The sequence below is a fragment of the Plectropomus leopardus genome, chromosome 17 (genome assembly GCF_026936395.1).
Source record: "Plectropomus leopardus strain MGB_pleo_1.0 chromosome 17, ASM2693639v1, whole genome shotgun sequence".
NCBI lineage: Eukaryota > Metazoa > Chordata > Actinopteri > Perciformes > Serranidae > Plectropomus > Plectropomus leopardus.
The window spans coordinates 28,157,911-28,171,010 of record NC_142192.1 but is presented as its reverse complement, the minus strand read 5'-3'; positions in this window follow the sequence as shown (position 1 = coordinate 28,171,010).

The window sequence follows — 13,100 nt, the reverse complement described above, 5'->3', positions numbered from 1 at the left end:
GGTGAGATTCTCCGTCCAGTTGCATTTGATTCAATACTGTAGATAAGCAGGGTATGATAACCGTTGATTTTCATACCTCAGTATACCTTGACACAGGATTATTGCTTCAGCTCTAACTTCAATACCACATTTTATATTTTATGAAGAGCTGTTTCTGTTTTATGTGCTGCTACGAGGACACCAAAGGTATAGCTCTACAGTTGTTCAAAGTCAAAAAACAAGATTTTTCTTTACAATGTTAGTTTTAACAAACGAAAATAAAATAAAAAAAAAAAATCAAGGAATTTTTTCTGGCATTTATACTTTTTGACTGTATCAAAAATGCACCCTACCATGACACCACCACGTCGTATCGAACCGTTACACCTCTAATAGTATCAAAACGTGTTCTGCAGCAGGCTTTACTAGTTTTGCTATAAATGAAGACATATCTTAAGAAAACCTGAATCTGACAAAGTGCACGCATCCTTTTCCGTACAGGAAGTCTATTGCAGAATTAGGTCTTATTGCTCTCTGTTTGCTCTGAGTGTGTGAGAGTGAGTGTGAGTGTGAGTGTGTGTGAGTGTGTGTGTGTGTGTGTGTGTGTGTGTGTGAGTGAGAGAGAGAGAGAGATAGAGAGAGTTCATTGTTAAATGGCAGTGTCATGTTGACAAACGAGTTGGTTGAATTAAATTCTCCCTCATCAATAACAAGAGGGGGCCAATCAATACCAGCTTACAATTATATCACCGCCTACCCTTCCGCTACCGCGGTAACCACACACACACCGACACAGACACACACGAAGAGATAGCACACGAGAGGGAAGAATAATTTCCTTGTTGTTACGCGGGGCTTAATAAACACTAAAATATTCACACACACACTCACACTCACTCACACACACACACACACACACACACACACAGAAGAGGAGAGTTATCACTGTGGTGTTACATGGATTATTATAAACACATTTAGACGCACACTCTTGCACACACAGAGAGAATCATTCATGAGACACTGACCCTAATAAACACACACACATTATTTTTAGCATCTGACATCTTATCTATTTTCAGCATCCCTCTCTCTCTTTCTGTCCCTTTCATTCTCCGTCGGTGTCTATCGCCCTTTCCTCTCGCGCCCTGACTAAGTAATCAATGCTGACAGATTGTCAATAGGCCGGCGCGGGCCCTGCCAATACCTCTCCTACATATCCATTATTCCTCTTAAAGCCGCTGAGGACAAACACAGAAAAGAGTAAAACACGATGCTGTCGATACGCCACCTTGATGCGATCATTGAGGCAGATCAATGCTCTTGCTTACAGCTCATGAGCTCGCCTCCAGCTCGCTGGAAATCACAGTTAGCGTGAAAATTGGTTTGTGAATACGCATTTTCTCTCGCTGGATGTCTTCCCGTGTTCTTATCCTCATAGGCTGGGGATTTTTTTCATGTATATTCTCTTTTATTTCACACATAATTTTATTTCGACTTTGAAGATATGTTTTTTTTTCCTTCCTGGTGTTCGTATTTCACACATGTTCTGCATCCTGTTTCATCCTGGATTGGTTGTAATGGATTTAAGATGTAAAATGCAGGACAGCACTGAAGATTGGGGGGGGGGCAATATCGCCTTCTTGCTATCAGGTCCACACACAAACCCATACACACACACACACACTGATTCGTGTGCTGGTACACGCTTAGCAGCACACACATGCAAACACCGTAGCATGCAAGAAAGCACGGAAACACCAGACCGACACACTCATGCAAGATATTCACGTACATGCAAACACACCGTAACATGCATGGATGCACGAAGAGTACACACACACACACACACACACACACACACACACACACACACACACACACACACACACACACACACACACACACACACACACAATCAGCCTCTGGTTTTTGTGCTCAGAGAGGCCCAAACAGCTTAGCTTAGCACAAATGCAGCATCAAGGCTCGAGGTAATGCCAATGACATGGATGGAGCTTTCCAGCCCATGCAGCCTGGAGTGTGTGTGTGTGTGTGTGTGTGTGTGTGTGTGTGTGTGTGTGTGTGTGTGTGTGTGTGTGTCCGTGGCAGTCGTGGGGGGAGATGAGAGCCTTAAACACTGAGAGGATCAGACCCGGCTCTCCTGGACACCATGGAATATGATCAAGAGGAAAGTGTGTGTGTGTGTGTGTGTGTGTGTGTGTGTGTGTGTGTGTGTGTTCGTGTGTGTGCGCAAGAATGATAGCAAGACATAACTGCAAAAACCACAACAAATATAAGAAGAGAAAGGTGCTTCAAATGCCGTCTTTCACAGGAATTCTGGTGCAGAATCAAACAGCATCAGTGATTATATCAAAGTTTACAAAATAAAAACAATCAAAAATTCAGAGTTCTATAAAAAATAAGGCAGAAGTAGTCGTCTCCAAAAATGTATTAGTATTCATACCAAAATGTTATTGCTGTGTTGTGCGTGCTGTATGTGAAGCGAGGGGAGATGTCTCCATTTGAAAAGATATCTTAAATTATGTACAACGAAATCCACCAAAGATTCCTCAAGACTTTCTATTCTGTCCCACACACACACACACACACACACACACACACACACACACACACACACACACACACACACACCAAAAAACCCTAACCCTAACACTAACCCAACAACAAATACAATACAACACAACACAACACAACACACACACACACACACACACCTCTTCTGTGAATTTTATTCACACAAACCTTATAATCCTTTTTCTTGTAGTACATAAACACCATCGACTAATGTCTCAAATCTCTTTTCTCTGCATCTTTTTCTCTGTGTTTACTATCTGCTCCGTCTCCGTCTTTCACTCTCTCTCTCTCTCTCACACACAGACAGACACACGCACACACACGCTCATGCTCGGCCCGCGTGGTGTTCACGGAGAGAAAGCGAGAGACAGACACACAGTGTGTGTGTGGGTAGATTTAGAAGCGGGGATCAATGAGAAATGTAGAAATCAATGCACTTAGCAGTGGGAAATCAATGGGGCCTAATCGGGATGCCAATGGCACAAGTCAAAACAATTAAGAAGGAAGAAAAATGTTTAACAACCCCCCCCCCACCACCATCACCACCACAGCTGCCACCGCCACCCCGCCCGAATGCTTACACAGAGGCCAAGGAGAGATGGAGGGAGGAAAGAAAAGAAACGGCTGAAGTTACGAAAGGGATGTTGGGAATGTCGAGAGGATGATAACAGCAGCGTTTATATGAACAGAATGAAAAGCATTTACCTTGCAAACTGCCTGTGGAGTTGCGGGTTTGAATCCAGTCATCAGCGTGCATCGCTCCATCTTTCAGCTCACTCTTAAGTCCAGCTCACTCATAATAATCTGTACAAAAAAGACACACAATGGTCAAAGAAAAAAAGAAGAAAACTCAGAGGAAGAAAAATACAGAAAGACAAATTCACATGTAATATTCAATTATTAAATTGCTAAAAAAATTGCTTCAACCAAATGGGCCATGCAGATTAGAGAGTCAATGACGGGTGTTAAGAAAGTGTCAAGTCAAAACAAGCTTATCAGGAGTTAACCGGTCAACAATAAGCTGGAACGAGTAAGTTTCAATTTCGCTCATGAAGGTCGATGACTTGATAAAAACCTTGCAGCTTTGCAATCACTTTGTCAATCATCCATCCGTTTTTCTCGACTAATCCATGGTGGTAGCACACTAAGCTAAATCCACAACATGTTCCTCTCCCTAACCACGTCCAGTTCCTCCTGCAGGATCCTGAGGCATCTCCAGAGAAGGATGGCGTGCAAATCTCTGGCTCCATATTACTCTCGCTCGTGAGTAAGACCCCAAGTTTTCACCCCAAATAAGATGGGGGCAATCCGCTGTTTTCTGTCAGTGGTTGGTGGAGGTCACGCTCTAATAAAACCAGCACAACTACATTCCCCTTCAATCTTTGACGAAACTGCTGCTCAGTCCTCAGACTCTGCTGCTGATTCAACAGTGCTGCAGATAACGAAAACAACGGTCACTGACGATCTTCTGGACACAATGTACACAGTGCATTTAGAATATGCATCTCGACCTGGTTTTTACTGCAGTTTGCAACACATGGCCTTTTGTCTGTTTACAGTCAGGTCTGTGCGTTGTACACAAACCAACAAGGCAGCAGTTTGTAAAGCTGTGCGGTAGAGACGCATGCCCAAAAGAAAAGTGGACATTTCTGGTCGGAAGGAGAAACACACTTGACAGGGACACACAACATTGTTTGTCCTTCTGAGTCTCTGTAACGTCAGGAGAATCTAGATCTCAACACTGACAGGCTATCGCAACGCAGCATCATGCAACCTTCTTGCTCAAGTTGAAAAATTTTAACGTATAGTGTCACTTTCCACAGATTTGTGACTGTTTGCATCTTTGCATTGACTTTGTATGTAATCTTGCCATGCAAAGCACTCGTATTGCATTCCTTGTGAACACACCGTGACAAGTCTGCCAATGATGGAAAACTGAAAAATCTTCTTTTGATACAAAGAAACAAAAAGGCACAAGCAGCTCCAGCGATTTTACTTTTCCATATCTTGGAGGAATGTATGCACAGCTGCATATAAACGGCAATATTAATTTTCATTAGCCACGTAAACAGCTCGGTACGAATGTTAGTCACTGTCCCATGCCAAAAGTCTGATTTCAAGATTAAACCACCAAGATTCTCCACTTCACCTGACTGGTGACACACAAAACTTTTGAAACTGATTTCATGTAGTTTTGGCTCCATACTGAGCCTGACAAGTACATTTTGGTACAAGCACGGCCATCAAGTTCTTGCCTGCGAGCACCTTTCTAACAACCGATTCGAGAGTGTTTCTAGGTTTATTGATCTGGATGAGAGATGCCAATTCACCCTCATCATCATATTTGAATGACTAGCACCTGAGACAAATTTGCCTTACCAGGAGCTTTTGCCCCAAACGACACGACTCCCTCGTGCAGCATCAAACCACACCAACACAATGAGCTGACAATTCTTAGAGGAAAGTCTGTCGCATTTTGTTTAAAACAGAAAGGTACCTCTGTCATTTAGCACATCCAAAATCTTATGTGAATTGAAAACAAACCTATGCACTGCAGACTTGAAAGGTTGCTGTAAATGGTTTGGATGTACTTACATTAAATTCTAATGACGACATGTTTCCTCTGTGAAACATGACACCATCTAAATCCTCTGTAACCCACAATTGAAACTGCTTTCACAGAGAAAAATGAAAACTACAAATGTTTTACAGCCACCTTTCAAGTCGACACAAGGTGAAGATTTTTGATATTGGAGATTTTTGAAGGTTTTTGGGAGGAGTATCACTTTAATGTACCGATAGAGATGAAAGGATTGGAAAGTATTGGCAGCAGGGCAGAGCAGAGGGGGAGAGAGAAGCAGTTTTGTTAGATGCCTCCGACAACTCATAAAATCTGTCAAAAATGTTTCGCTCCTAAAAAAGAACTGACTGATGGAGATGACACCGCTGCATGACACAAATATACCCAACGGCACACTAGGAGAGAGAGATGGAGGATAGTCAGCAAGAGGAGAGCCATAGAAATGTAGAAAGAAACTGACGGTATGGCAAGGTTGCATGCCGTAGGACTGCAGTTGGGTTTGGTATGTGTGTGTGAGTGTGTGTGTGCGTTATGGGGAGGTGGTGTTGGGGTTGATCTGAGGCCAATCAATAGCGGCAGGCTCTCTTACGACCCCTGAGTTCCTCCTGGCTTGGCTGTCAGGCTGGAAATCAATGGGCCGGGCCAATAACTCAGGATGGTGTGTGGATTAGTGAACTGTCAACTAATCAGAGAGTTACTGAATCTGACACCGCAGCTATTAACCTATCGATGTGACACTTGGCACCGACACACACTCACACACACACAGATATATATATATATATATATATATATATATATATATATATATATATATATATATATATATATATACGTATTGATGAGCACGCACGTACGTAGAAACAGGGATGTAAATGCCCGACGGCAGCTGTTGATGCACACATGCAGGTACACGTTTACTTTCAGGTGGAGATACAGTAGATACATTCACACTCATGTCGAGATCTGGATAGTATGTGTACTCACACACACATTGCTGGAAGCACAAAAATTTACAGTATGCTCACACAGATTTATACTTCATTATAAACACAAACTAGTGGTAAAATTATTTTATTAAATTATTAAAATTAAATTTTTATTAAATTAGGACAAAATCTATACATTAGTAAAAAAAACTTTTTTTCAAAACACAGTTACTCACCAAAATTAGTGAGTGTATGCCAGTTTTGTAAACACAGGAAAACTCGTTAAAAACGGGCTATAAACTCCTCTCCAGTGTTGCCAACTTGACCACTCAGTCGCTTTATTTCGCAAATTTTCAGACCCTCTTGGCAATTATATTTCTAAAAAGCGACTGGCGAGAAATTAAGTGACTTATTCAGACCATCATGAAAAAGATATTTTTGTAATTCATTACAATGTATGCTGCTCAGAGTAATCACAGGCAACGTCTGTTTCGCCATCAGCACAAAGTCTCTCTCTCCTCTTGTGGCGTGCAGTAGGTGTGTGACAGGCAGGAGGAGAGGAGACGCTGCTCACGGTTGGAGTTCGATTGTACTGAGTTTCATTGGTGGACGCCGAGCTTTTGTTCTCTGAATTATCAGTGCAAGACAGTTGTGCACTATAGTTTAACTTCTATAGTTCTCATTGTATTAAAATGTTTTGATATTGAGTCTAATTCAGCGAGGTTTGAATGCATCCATTAATGCATAATGACGTCACCAATATATAAATGAGCGTATGACGTCATCTAGCGACTGTTTGGAGCTTGTGCTAGCTACTTTCATCGGAAAAGAGTTTGCAGCATTACTTCTTTCCAACTACAAGTAGACTAGTGTAGGCAGCTCTGCTGCAGACAAGCACGCCATACAGTTAACAATAGAAAGCAGCTTGTGTCTTCTTCATCATTTCTCTTACTTAGACTAATTTGGATCGATGTTTGAGTGCTGCTTGGGCTGAGACTGACGGTATTCTCTGGTGGCACTTCATTGTATCTCGACGGTAAAGGGGCTACAAATGGCGCCATCACCCGGGAGTTGTATTTTCATCATCATCGATGGGAGTTGGAGCAGACAAATACCCGACTACTACATAGTGACTTAACCCCGGCGTGAATGCCGACTCTAACCTTTTCCATTACGTACAAAAGCCAGATGTTAGCAAGTGTTAGCTTGGTTTTTTGTGCAGTGAAAGAGGGGCTGTATTGGTGTCCACCTCTGCTTCTAGGTCATTAGCTTGTTGAAGGGTGCCGTGACGTTAGTAGTCTCCTAAGAGCAACATCATGGCATTGCCATGGCGGCATCCTACAACTCCAGTCTGGACAGCAGCAGACTCCACTGTCTCATCACCTCCCGTATAGCTCCAATATATTACATTTAATATGTATTTTTAACTGTTTAACTGACAGTCTTAATTTACCAAAATTCTTATTGTTTGTTAGCGGTTAATTATTAACATCCTGAGATATCATTGTTGAATGTTAGAGACAAAGGCACAATTACATTACTTGCAGTTTTTGTTATTTTGGAGAAAAACAAAGTTGTTATCGCAGAATAAAAGACCCTTCAAATGCATGTGAGTACAAAAACTCCATTAAAAATGCACAAAACATGCATTGATCCCTATTCAGCAGTCAGTTCATTTAAAGACAATCTGAAACGAACAAGCATCAATCAGATTCATTACATGTGTCGTGTGGGCGCCACAGCTTTGACCCCTGACCTCCACAGCACTTATGTCTTTGAATACTCTTCTTTGTCTCAATATCTCAATTGTGCCATGAGTATTGACGATGATGTATACTGAATAATTCATTAATACTACAATGCATTTGTTTAAGCTTTAACGTAAACAACCACTATTTAAAAAAGCTCATAAAACGTTACTTTGTATTTTTCCTATTCTAACCTAGGCCTTTTCTATTTAACAGTTTTATGCTGAATACATTTTTAGGTCATGAAAATGTCTGTCAGATGAAAAAGGTGAGTTATCTCCACATAAGAACCAGGTTAAGCTGAGTTTAGTAGGCTTTACTCGACACTCTATTCCTGCTTTTTACCCACAATTCATATCCAGAGTCCTCTGTGCTTCTTTAATATGTAGACTCTCTGATCTTTTGATATTCTCATGTTCCTCTAGTGTGCAACTACAGGCTTATTCTGTGTCAAGGGTGCTGGTTCGTTTTACATTATTCTCCTCTATTCTTCTGTCCTTTTCTACTTTTTTTGAAGGGGGCAAAAGGAGATTATTTTGGGGGGTAATTCCATTGAAACCGCTCTGAAATAACTTGACTTGGCATGTGCCTATACAAGGCTCCACAAAAGGCTCCAGGAATACTATTCAGTAATGGGGTAAAGCAAGAGAAGAAGCAGGACAAAAAGCCTCTGTGTGTGTGTGTGTGTGTGTGTGTGTGTGTGTGTGTGTGTGTGTGTGTGTGTGTGTGTGTGTGTGTGTGTGTGTTACAAGAGCAGCTGAAATGAGGGAGAGGAGAGAGAACGAAATCACCTGAGAGAAAATAAGACAGCTAGCAAGAAGGAAAAAAGAGGATGAATGAGCAGCAGAGAAACCAGTGGAAACTAATCTAGTGTGGAAAAAAAAGAGAAGGGCGTACTAGTTTGATATCAAACAATTTTTATTTTTAGAACGACTCATTCATTAAGAAATGTGCCGTGTACAGATTTGTGTACATGTTGTGTATTTTCTAACCTTAAAGTTTGCTTTTAGGTTAAGATTTCAGTAAATTAGTTTAATAACACTAAGGTTTTGTTCAAGAATTTAGAATTTAATGGTTTTTGTTTGAGTGTAATGTTCGACGAAGACTCTAAATCCTCACAAGGAAGCATCATCAAGGTTTGAAGGCTTCTCTACATTTGAGCAGGATGTTGCAAACCCCTGAAGGGGTGTACATAAAAAGGTAAAAACATGTTATTTCCTGTTGCCAGTAGGACCATAACTCAATTTCGGCAGGCAGATGTCATGAGGCGGAGAATGTTATCAAGCATGACAAATTTTGTGCAAACTGGACAATGTATGCACCAAGTAATGAGAACTTCCTGTTTTATTGCGAAATATGTAAAATGGCCACCACACCATGGCAAAGTCATACAATAAAAATTCACTTTTTACTAGAAAGCATCATCAAGGTCTTAGGCTGTTTTTTAAAATAAATTTGAGGTGGATCTGGTAAACTTGCTAAGAGAAATAAATAAAAGTACAAAACAAGTCCTGTTTCCAGTCGATGGTGCTATAAAGGGTTCCTACACATTTAAATGGACAAAATTTCAAAACTTTTCCATAACTTTTCAAGGAAAGACCCATAATAAACTTTTTCTTGGCCCACTTGCATTTTCTAAAGCGGGCATACATGGAGGGCGAAAATGAAAAAACGCACCAGGTGTCAGTCCAATAATATATCTTGGCAGAGTTCATTACAGTATGATCACTGTAAATGGCAATTTTTTTTTTTTGGTTGGGTGTAGAGTCAGGTCCAAGAGACGTCTTTTGTACATCTCAGGATGTTTCTTGTGCCCCCCCCCAATTTTTATAGACTTAGGTGAAACATGTCCCAGGTGCTACTTGTCAGGAATTATGTCGGTGTTGCTACTGAGTCATTTGGGCACACTATAGACTGAATATAAATCTCCATCGCCCCCTGGTGTCTGGCTGCAGTATAGGTGATAAAGCCCACCCCTCCATTGAAGTGAATGGCTCATGATAAGCCAAACTAAAACTCAAAGTACACGCCAAATAAGTTTTCCCCACAGACGGTTTCTGTCACTGAAGGCAGTTCTCATCACTCTGACATTTGTTCTTTTGCTTTTATAAGTTCAGTTTTATCGAGTCATTCAAGTCTACAAAGAGGGGAAGTTTTGCCACTGATAGCTGAGTCACCCTGTTCATGAGTTCATGTTCAATGGGGCTGTTCATGATGGGTGGGACAGGTTTTTTGGCAGGAACATCGCGGATATCGTTACTGTGCAGACTCCGGCTCTGAATGACATCACCAGCACGCTGTATCTGGGATATTTTAGCTTCACTTAAACATAGCGTCCTCCATCTTTATATACAGTCTGTGTGTTACACCCAAGCAAGAGATACATACATTTTTTTTCTTAACCAGTCCTGATACATTTGCAAAATTTGGTGAGTTTTTGAGCCCCTTAAAAATGCCATAACTTTGCATAGATAATAATTTGTTGCATTGCATTTCAATAGGGTCCTTGCACAGTTTCTTTTAGTTAAGAAAAAAGAGGAGGAAGGTGCCTGAAATCAGAGGAAAGGAAGAAGAGAAGGCGAGTTCACACTGCCGTCTAATGTTAAGAGCTGCAGAGAGAAAGACGGAGAGGGAGTCCAGGGCTAAAAGAAAGCAGAGTGGAGGCAGGTTACAGCACTGCAGCCACCAAGAGAAAGGCGAGGGTGGAGGTGGGTGAGGAGGAGGAGGAGGAGGGGGGGGTTCATGGGCCTCCCACACACTCCGGATTAGGAAACATATGCAGTGGAGTAGCGAGGGATTAGGGGGTGAAGGAGAGCTGGAAGAAGGAAAAGAATGTTTTTTTGGGGAGGAGAGGAGGGGTGAAGGGGAGGGAGGGGGAACACAAGTGCTCGGCCAGGCGTATTTCCACCCCGCTTTCATCCTACATCCCCTCCTCTACCTTCCTCCTCCTCCTCCCACCCGCTCACCTTCATCTCTGAACCTCGGGGATGACGAGATTGGTGTGCAAGGACTCGGGAGGGAGACGAGGGAGTGAGGCCGCTTGCTGGCGCCATCCTTTGATTGTGGTTATTTGCTGCGAACACAAGAAGCACATCGGGAAAATTGTTAGAATGAGTAACAACCTTGAACTTAATTCCTTTCAGTTCCTGTACAACACGACCGGTGACTTGGGTTTGAGTGCTGACGGTTTTTATTGAAGGAAAAAAAAGAGGAAACAGAAAGCATTTTGATTTTGTTAAGTTAAGATTTAAGAGACAGAATAAATTATTTAATGAGTTTAAAAAAGTGGAAGTCGTTACAGAGAAAACATCGTTGTAATTGTGACAAAGCTTTAAGAATTTTAAATCTCTCTCTGCTATGTCCAAATCAATCCCACTCACACACACACTTCGGACTCAGCGCATGCCGTACATTTTTTTCTTCAACTGCTGGAATTTCTGAGGGCATTACATAGTGTTGTGAAAGGTTTCTTTTGAAAAGTTATAGGTAACAGAGTACTTTTTAGCCCTTTAAAAAGTATATTATTACTTCATCAAAGTAATGTTACTTACAACATTTGATTACCTTTCCAACTAATATTTTAAATTGGGCACTCATGAGATGGATGATGTAAAATTGAGCATAAATATACCCATTATACCAGCTGGTGCTTTTACATGTATTCTAAAAATGTTATATGTTATATTCAAAGTAAAGTGGTTTTCTGATTACTGACACTGTCCTGACAACAACGCAACCAGGTTATGTCTTAAAACAAGGTCCATAACTCAATTAAGAGGCCTAATTTAATCCAAAATACAAAAATCACAGAATAAGCCTACTTTAAACACTATATGGATTTTTGCCGTGATTTTATTCTGCACATGTTGTGAGCATTGGCTCATACTGCAAAGCAATTCCTTTTGGGTAAAATAGAGCACACTCAATCTACTTGCATTAAAATGTTAATTTCTCTGCTCAGAAAACAATAAACTGCAATAAATCCCCCCTTTTTTGGTAGCTTCCCTTAGGCTAACAGGTCTTGCCACAAATATGCAAATATGAAACAAATCATGCAAACCTGTTTATTTATTGGTACCTCAATCAAACTATTACAATGCTCGATATACACAGTACACAGTATTCGAGTTATAGCTTCGATTTAAACACACTGAACTGAATCATAATTGACCACTTTCATATTTTGAGAAACATGTTTTTTTCAGTAGTCACTTAAATTTTTGAAATGCAGCAAATAAATTTGAAAATTCCTTTCAGGAATGGCTCCAAAATAAAGACCCTCTTTTATCATTATGACCATGCACATAATTAAAATACATCTATGCATGTTAAGGAACTTGCTGCAAATGGTGTGTGTGGAGAGTGTGTGTGTGTGTGTGTGTGTGTGTGTGGATGTTTGCTGTACACAGGGGAGTCTGCAAGCCTGAGCTAATGCTTGTGTGTGTTGCATGACTGAACATGTATTTCGGTGTGTGGGTGTGTGCGTTTGGGGTGTTACAGAGGGTCATGAGTCAAGGTCAGGTGATAATTTGCCAGAAAAGCCGGGGAGAGAGGAAGGGATGGAGGGACAGTGGAGCAGACAGCGAGAGAAGAGGAAGTAAAAGAGAAAGAAGAAGTGATTGCAGTGTGATACTGAGACAGAAGAGGAGGCCAATCATTGAGAAAAACAAAACCTGCAACTGAAACTATACAACAATCTGTCATTTTTCGCTATTGGCCAGTTTACTTCAGCTCGTCTTTTGTTTTGTATCAAATTTTTTTCATTTCATCCACGTTTTGTCTCCATTTCTCGTGTCTCAGATTTATGATTAGACAGTATTTGGTAGGAAAATGTAAATGAACACGATAAAAAAAAACTGTTCTTGCCTCAGATCATACAACATCATCCTCTACTTTTTGCCACTGCTATGCCTCAAACACTCACTCTCACACTTACACACACACACACACACACACACACACACACACACACACACACAGAGCGTTTTTTAAATTACACAATTGACACTATATTTCACTTGTCCACCAAAATTACTCCCTGCCTCTCCAACACAAACACAAGCACACACACTCGTGGCCCAGAGAGGTCAACCTTTGGTGGGTGAGGTCATGCGTCTGGGATGAAGTTGACCTTTGACCTTGAGGGCATGATCGCCCGCTTGCATCCTAACCAGCTGGACAACGAGCCAGTCATCTAAGCATCATTCTGTCTTTTTATGTGTGTGTGTGTTTGGGAGTAGTGTATGTTTTATTTGCACGTGTGTATCT